Genomic DNA, 8246 nt, shown 5'->3' with positions numbered 1-8246 from the left:
GCTGCAGAGCATTCCATAAGAAAGATGAAGCAATGGTTTCTATGGCAACGCTTTGGCACTTATTAGTGTTTGCGTAGGCACTGAGGCAAGAGCAGGGGTCCAGACAGGCCCTTTCTGGGAAGGGATGAGGAGGAGAGAGACCTGGGGAGTACAGCATTGTGGTCACTTTGCCCTCTTGGGTAGTAGCTCTCAGGGACAGTCCTGGGGGGAATTTGTGGGGCAAGATTTAGCTGGATGCCCTTAGAGAGCTTTTGAACTCTCCTCTGGAAGCCCCAGAACCACTCCCCTGTCTTTGCTACTAGGTTTAGCTTCCCCATACACCCCTTCCTTATGCTGCTCCTCTGCTGCCCAAAACCTTTTTTACTTTCCCCTCCAATGATCTATAGATTGAGTCTGAATCATGGCATTTGAAGCCTTCCACACATTTCTCTTTCCAGAAGCTTGGCTTCTTTCCTTACCCTACCCTAATTTAACCTCTACTTCAACAAGATTGTTCAACCTCATCCTATCGTACTAGGGTTGTTTCTTATCCCCTCCTCTCTCCCATACCATTCTTCTTGCTCAGGGTTCCCAGAACTCTTACTCATGTATCCAAGACTTTCCTTTCCTTAAAGGCCCATCTCAAACCTCAGTTTCTTCAAGGAACTATAGCTACCTCAACTCAGTGGACTCTTCTTCTTTGAACTCCGATTGCATTATTGGTCAGACATGTTATGCATTTAAGCATGGGACACCTGGGTAGCTCAGTCGGCTAAGCGTCAGACTTCGGTTCAGGTTGTGATCTCACAGTTCATGAGATTGAGCCACATGTCGTGCTCTGTGCTAACAGCTCAGAGCCTGGGTCCTGCTCTGATTCTCTGTCTCCCTCTCTCTCTGCCCCTCCCCCACTTGTCCCCCCCCCACAAAAATAAATAAAAATTTTAAAAAATAGTAGAAAAATGAACACTTAAACACATCTGCCTTTTCAAGTTGTTTTACTACTGCTGATATGTCTCCATCCGACTAGACTGTAAGGTCCTCCCTGAAAGAGGATTTATAAAACAATTTCTATTTTTCCCACAGCACCTAGTACAGTGCCCTGATCATAATAAGGAATTCATTAGACAATGTATGCGAGAGGCTTAGCCCAATACCTGGTATACAGTAAGTGCTGAATAGATGTGTAGTATTATTAAAATGCCCCTCAAATAGTTCCTGATGGATTCCCTGGTGCCTCAGTCACCACGACCATTTAACACATCTCAAGCTGCATACAGTATCCCTGGGGCATTCCTCAAGCCTTTGGCTTGGACTTTTCAGGAGCCTTTAGGTTGGCGGAACTCACTGAGTAGCCATTGGCCTTATCCTCACTTTCTGCTACTGCCCACTTAACCAGTGCAGCTCTGAGAACCAGCTACATAATTTGAGGGCCCAGTGAAAAATCAAAATGTGAAGCCTCTGGTTTAAAAATTCAGAATTTCAAGGGGCGCCTGGGAGCCTCAGTTGGTTAAGCATCCACCTCTTGATTTTGGCTCAGGTCCTGATCTCATGGTTTGTGAGTTCGAGCTGCACCTTGGGGTCCACACTGACAACACGGAGCCTGCTTGGGACTCTCCCTCTCTCTCTCTCTCTGCCCCTCCCCTGCTCATGTTCTCCCTCTCTCTCACACACACACAGAATAAATAAAGTAAAAAAAAAGTTTAATTAAAAAATAAAAATTCAGAATTTCAAGGCAACGAGAACAGAGCCTCACTGCCCAGGGACACGTATGAAGCCAGCCCTTCTAGCCATCCCTATTTCCTTGTGCTGCTCCCTGAGTCCCTGGAACAAGAGATGGGAAATCCACATGTAGCCAATCCATATCATGGTTCTAGATTAATTCACTGAAATCCAGTTCTTCAAAAATGAATTTATTGAACATCAAATTATTGAGTGGTCAAGTGTCCAAATGACCAATTTGTCATATTTGTGGCATTTTTTTATTTTGTCCTGCTTTGCCCCTGCCCAGATCCTGCCCAGGCCCCTGACTGTGTCTATGTCCATAGACACATTTCAGCTTCTCTCTCCCCAGGTCTCAGGAAATTGGACTATAGAGGAAAGGCTGCATCTATTTCATGTCTCTTTTGTCTCCATATTCTGATTTCTTTTGAATCAGTCATGGTTTCTTTTGGGGCTCAAGTGGACCAGCCACTCCACCACCCTGTATCGCACTCACAGAACAATCAGACAGTAGAGATCAATGAACATTCAAGTAGTAAAAGCTCAAGGGTAAAGGATGCTTCTGTGCTTACTCTTAGTAAGGTTTCCAAATCAAAAGAATCTCCTGAGTTTATTAAACGGGCAGACTTTTCCCTAGCACGTCGAAATACTCTGTCCAATGTGATTCTCTACCCATGTGCTTTCTACTTGGCCTTCTTTGGCACTGATTTTATTTTTTATCATTTTATCTCTCCTCCCTACTGGTTTGGGACATAAATACTCTATGTTCATTTAGTCATTACCTGAAAATCAGAGCATGTGTATTTAAATTGTCATAGCTTTCTTGATTATACTTTTATGCTGTTCATGGATAGCATCAGGACCTTAGAACAGTTTAACCCCATTTCTTTAAACATGGAATCATTTTCTAGTCTGCCTCTGATATGTCCAGTATCTGAAGTCGTTGTGGGTGTATTTGTTGTTTGTTTTTTCTGCAGGTTCTAGACATGGTACCTTATTTCCTCATGTATCTGGTTATCTTTGTCAGTTACTGTACTTGAAAAATTATTTGTAAGAATAATTTGAGGCCCAGGATAAAGCTATCAATCTGCGGAAAGAGAATTTGTGTTTGCTTTGGCCAGGATCCTGGGGCACTGCTAGCCTGGGACCATTTTGTCTTGAGACTTGAGCTTTCCTGGACAATAATGATACTTGGGCTGCAAGTCTACCTGGCTCATATGTGGTTCACCCTTATCCTGCTAGTATAATTGTTTGGAGCCCTAGGTTTCTTTGGGGGAGAGTTTTCTAGCAGCTTTCTCACCTTCTGTTGGCTCTGGGCTTTAATATCTGTTCCCCTTGAAGGCTTGTTCCACAGGGCTTTCAACATGAAAGTTGATATTTGCTGGTACTGGAAAATACCCTTAAGAAGCTATCTCTATACCTACTTGTATTTCTAGGTTCCCATTATCACATAAGTTGTGTCCTGTAATACTCAGGGCCTTGTTAGTTATTTATTGATTTTAAGAAGATTTAACAACATATTTGTTCAGAGATTTTTGGTGGTTTCAACACTTACAAGAAACCAAAGTATATGGCATGCAATTCTGTCATCATGCTTTGAAGTATACAGGTGGACCAGGAGGCTAAAGCTATGTATACTTAGTGGACAAGGAAAATTCTTGAATTTACTTGCCCAGAGCCACACAGAATTAATGACAGAGCTTAAAGGAGAACCTAAGCTTCCACCACATATCCCTTGCACTCTATTGTGTCATGGTCACATTACCAAACAATGGATGAGTGTTATTTCCCTATGTGCTACCCCCTACTCTTGCCAGATGCTGGGAAGATGGTCCTTGGTTGCTTTTGCTTTTCCTTCTACCTTCCTTCAATGGCTACCAATGGCAGCATTCCCCGAGGGTGAGTCGTGTTTTCTTTTTTTTTTTTTAATGTTTATTTATTTTTGAGAGAGAGAGTATGAGGAGGAAGCAGAGAGACATGGGAAGACAGAGAATCTTAAGCAGGCTCCAGGCTCCAAGCTGTCAGCAGAGAGCCTGATACGGGGCTCAAACCCACAGGCTGTGAGATCATGACCTGAGCCAAGGTTGGGTGCTCAACCGACTGAGCCACCAAGGCTCTCCAAGACATGCTTTCTTTATTTGGTCTTTGACCACCCTGCTTTGTATGGGTTGGCAACTTTTCCAAAGCAATGATGTTAAGGTTCTTGGCCCTTTCCTTTCTTTTGTGTCCAAGTACACTGGTCACAACCAGGACATTGCCTTAAGAATAAGGAGATGGGTGTAGCAATGGGGCCTGACCATTGGCAAATCCATGGATACCTTCTTGGCTACTGTGGTGGCCTGACTGCCATCTACCATCACCTCTCATTCTGTAGTAGCAGCCCTTCAGGTGCACCCCTGGGGAATTTACATACCAGAATTCTAAAGTGTATTTACACACACGTGTTAATTTCTCCATCTGTGCTGTCATCTGTGACTACCAGAAGTTGATCTTGGAATGTGTTTAAGCAGGTTAGTGGAACAAAAACACCAAGAAAGCCTGCCATTTTGGCATTGCCCGTCTAAACTAGATCACTGAAACTACCTTTTTTGGGGAGCTAGCAGAGGTGACTCAAATGTTTGGGAGATGGAAGAATCGGGCTATGGCCTAAAACATGAAAGATCTCAGTGATGAAAGATCTCAGTGACCTTTTCAGGGGAATCCCAGTGTACAGACATCTCAACCCCAGACCTCCCCCAGATCTTTCCTTCCTCCGCCCCTCCCCAGTGAAATTGACTTCCATCTCAGAGCTTAGGTGCTATTAGTTCTTCTTCCCAAGGATCCACAGCAGATGTTATAGGTAAAATGAGGCACAGGTGTCTGGAAAGAGGCCAACAAGGGCAATCAATGGGAAAAGTGCCCAAAAATATGTCTCTTTCCAATATATTATGGGCAGATACTGCCAAGTCACCAGGATCATGTTATATTTTTATTTTCAACAGTTATATTTTCTGACATGTTGAGCACAGTATTTCTATTGATATTTGAGAAGAACTGTGGGTAATTTAGCATACAGTTCTGGATTTCTTTTTCATTTCAATAAAACATTTCACTACTCCCCTCCCCCGCCACCAAGCATGATGTGATTGCACTGAATGTCTGATGTTTTCCCAGGATAATGAGAAGGAAGTTAATTGGAAAGTTGAGAAAGGAAGATAACTAGAAAGTGGGATTCACTTAAACAGAAGCTGGGATCTATTCCATTAAGGGCCACACATCTTACCAGCAATCACATCTAGTCACATACCTTCAGCATTAGAGGCTCTGTTGTCATGAACCACATTTATTTTCCCTAGGAAGTGATGTTCTCAAGATTCTAGACAACTCTCTCTATGGCTTATTTCACTCCATCCCATATATTATTTCCATGGTCCAGAGCTGGGGCAGTCCGGCAGCTGGGGATGGGGTGAGGTGGAGGGTTGATTCTCAGTTGCATTGTGACATTGGTCTGGGGCCCTAGTTGGCAGAAACTTTTCAACACTGGTCACCTCTATTTGACCCTGCTTCTGAGCTTTTGTTTTCTGCAATTGCTAGTCCATGAAGCTGAGGTAACCTAGCCTTCTCATTTACCAATCTAAGTTTCACTCTGTAACTTCATCTCCCATTGTTACCAAGGGCCACCCTGGCTGCCTTGCTCAGCCACAAGCCAGAGGGGAGCCTTGAATGGTGATGGGCAGAGAGACAGCTGTATGGGAGTGGAGACAGAGGAAGGCAAGAAGGAAACTATCATTTGCTGAGTGCTTACTATGTGCTGGGTGCTTTAATATACGTTAACTGTATTCATTTGCTCTCCATATAAAGATGGGTCAAAGGCCTCAATACTAAAGGGTGAAGAGCCCTCTTCTTTTCTCTGCAATAGATGAGGTGCTAGTGCGTAGGGGAGGGATGACTCTGGGAGGAGTAAAGAGCCTTGTAGTCATACAAGCATGGGATTTTAAATAAGCCATATCCTGGGGTGCTTGGGTGGCTCAATGGGTTAAGCATTTGGCTTGGCTCAAGTCATGATTGCATAATTCATGGGTTCAAGCCCCATGTTGCAATCTCTGCTGACAGCTTGGAGCCTAGAACCTGCTTTGGATTCTGTGTCTCCCTCTCTCTCTGCCCCTCCCCTGTTTCTGCTCTGTCTCTCTCACAAAAATAATAAACATTAATTGTTTACATTTAAAATAGCCACATCCTTTCTCTGGGCTTCAGTTTACTCCTCTGTAAAGTGGCCACATAGTCTTTGCTCAGCTTGTCACACATGATCCTTGTGGGGACACAGTGAAAGAGATGAGAGGGATTAGAAAGGTATATGTATTATATGAAATCTTGTGAGGCATGCAGAGCCAGAATCCAGGTGGAGTGGGGGATTCCAAATATCAGCCCAGCAACTTGTCATCTGGGTGACATTGGCAAGTCACTTTAACCGAAGATATGAATAGAACCTGTTCACTGGGGTTGTGTAAGGGAAAATGAGATAATATATTTAAAACATTGAGAATAGTTCTGGCACGCAGTAAGTGCTATGTAAGTACTATTTATTATTACTAATAGTAGATGCTATGAGTATCTTAATCCCGCTGTCTTTCCTACATGGACTCTAGCAGTGTTAATATCTCTTAAAGCACAAACTATCCTAAAATGTGTACGGAACCACAAAAGACCCCAAATAGCCAACATAATATTGAAGAAGAAAACCAAAATGGTAGGCATCACCATCCCAGATTTTAGCCTCTATTACAAAGCTGTAATCATCAAAACAGTATGGTATTGGGACAAAAACAGACACATAGACCAATGGAATAGAATAGAGAACTCAGAATTGGACCCAAAAATGTATAGCCGACTAATCTTTCACAAAGCAGGAAAGAGTATCCAATGGAAAAAAGCCTCTTTAACAGATGGTGCTGGGAGAACTGGACAGCAACATGNTGCTGTCGAGGATGTGGAGAAACGGGCACCCTCCTATACTTTTGGTGGGAATGGAAACTGGTGCAGCCCCTCTGACAAACAGCGTGGAGGTTCCTCAAAAAATGAACACTAGAACTCCCCTATGACCCAGCAATAGCACTGCTCGGAATTTNATGGAGGGGGGCACTTGTGGGGATGAGCACTGGGTGTTATATGGAAACCAACTTGACAATAAACTATTTAAAATTTTTTTAAAAACTAAAAAAAAATATCTCTTAAAGCAGCAGAACTTGGCTAATGCTGCAACCCCATATACATTATATATAGCTCTCGACATGCCAGGGCATAGCACGTGACCTTGCCCGATAACATACCTGTGCCATATCACCTGGCTATATAAAGGGCAGAAGCTCAGTACTTCCCAGTGGAGAAGAGGCAGGCTTCCATAAAACTGACAGCCTATGAGGTGAATGTCATAAAGGATTCACTTACATAAATCCAGGGTTCTTCTAAAATTTTAGAAAAATGTGCATTGCATTAAGGGAGATACACTGTGTAGAGAGGAAGATCCAGCATCATTTCCTTATGTTGTGGCATTTAGTGAGCACCTAGTTCGTGTCATTTGTGAGATACAGAGGGGACTGAGGCCCAGTCCCTGACTTCAGAGAGTTGATCATTTAGTTCCAGAGTTAAGACACACACTGAAGCTCAACATGTTGTAAGACAAAACAGTGTTAATTATGAGGCTAAAGGAGAACATACCCCTACCCTTTATAAGCTGACTTTGTATAAATGTATGATTGCCCTTTTTTGGTATGGACCTTAGGAATTACAAAGTCCTGGGGCACCTGGGTGGCTCAGTCAGTTAAGCATCCAGTTCTCGATACCAGCTCAGGTCTTGATCTCGTGGTTATGGGATTGAGCCCTGCGTCCTGCAGAGCCCCTCTCTCCCTCTCTATTTCTCTCTCTGCTCCTCCACCTGTTTCTCCCCCATTTCTTAAAATAAATAAACTTAAAAAAAAAGAATTGCCAAGTGCTGTAGGCACCAGGGATCATTTCGTGCTGTGGCATCAGGGAAGGCCCTGAACCATGAGGCTTTGAACAGGCAGAGCTGAAGGCAAAGGGCACCAGCAAAGCCCAGGGATGAGAGCACACAGAGGACAAAGGTGCCAGTAAGTAGCTGTCATTGGCTTTCATGGAGGATATATGCAGAGATTTGCTGAGGGTTAACAAGGCTGAAAAGTTTGGTTGGGGCTGGGCATAAATGCCATTCTAGAAAGCTGGGCTTGTATACCGTGGAGAACTGTGTAGGATTTTGGAGCAGAGCAATTGCATCATCAGATTGCCCTTTTGGAAGGCACTCTGTCAGCAGAGCCCCCGAAATGCCGTCCCCTCTGGCCACCTCAAGGATGGCTGTCTCACAGTGCCAGTTCTCTCTTCTACATCATCAATCTTTCTCTCCCTATGGATACACAACAGTAGCCTGCTGCTTTCCAAAAGAAAAACAAACAAACAAATGAAAACCTCCTTTGACTCCAGACTCCTTTCCAGCCTACCCTGACCCCACATTTCTCTACTGCCTTGTTAGCAAAACTTCTACAAAAAAAAGATGTCTA

The sequence above is a fragment of the Crocuta crocuta genome, unplaced genomic scaffold (assembly GCF_008692635.1).
Source record: "Crocuta crocuta isolate KB4526 unplaced genomic scaffold, BGI_CrCroc_1.0 scaffold238, whole genome shotgun sequence".
NCBI classification, from domain to species: Eukaryota; Metazoa; Chordata; class Mammalia; order Carnivora; family Hyaenidae; genus Crocuta; species Crocuta crocuta.
The sequence above is the reverse complement of the archived record's forward strand: the minus strand, read 5'-3'. Positions refer to the sequence as shown.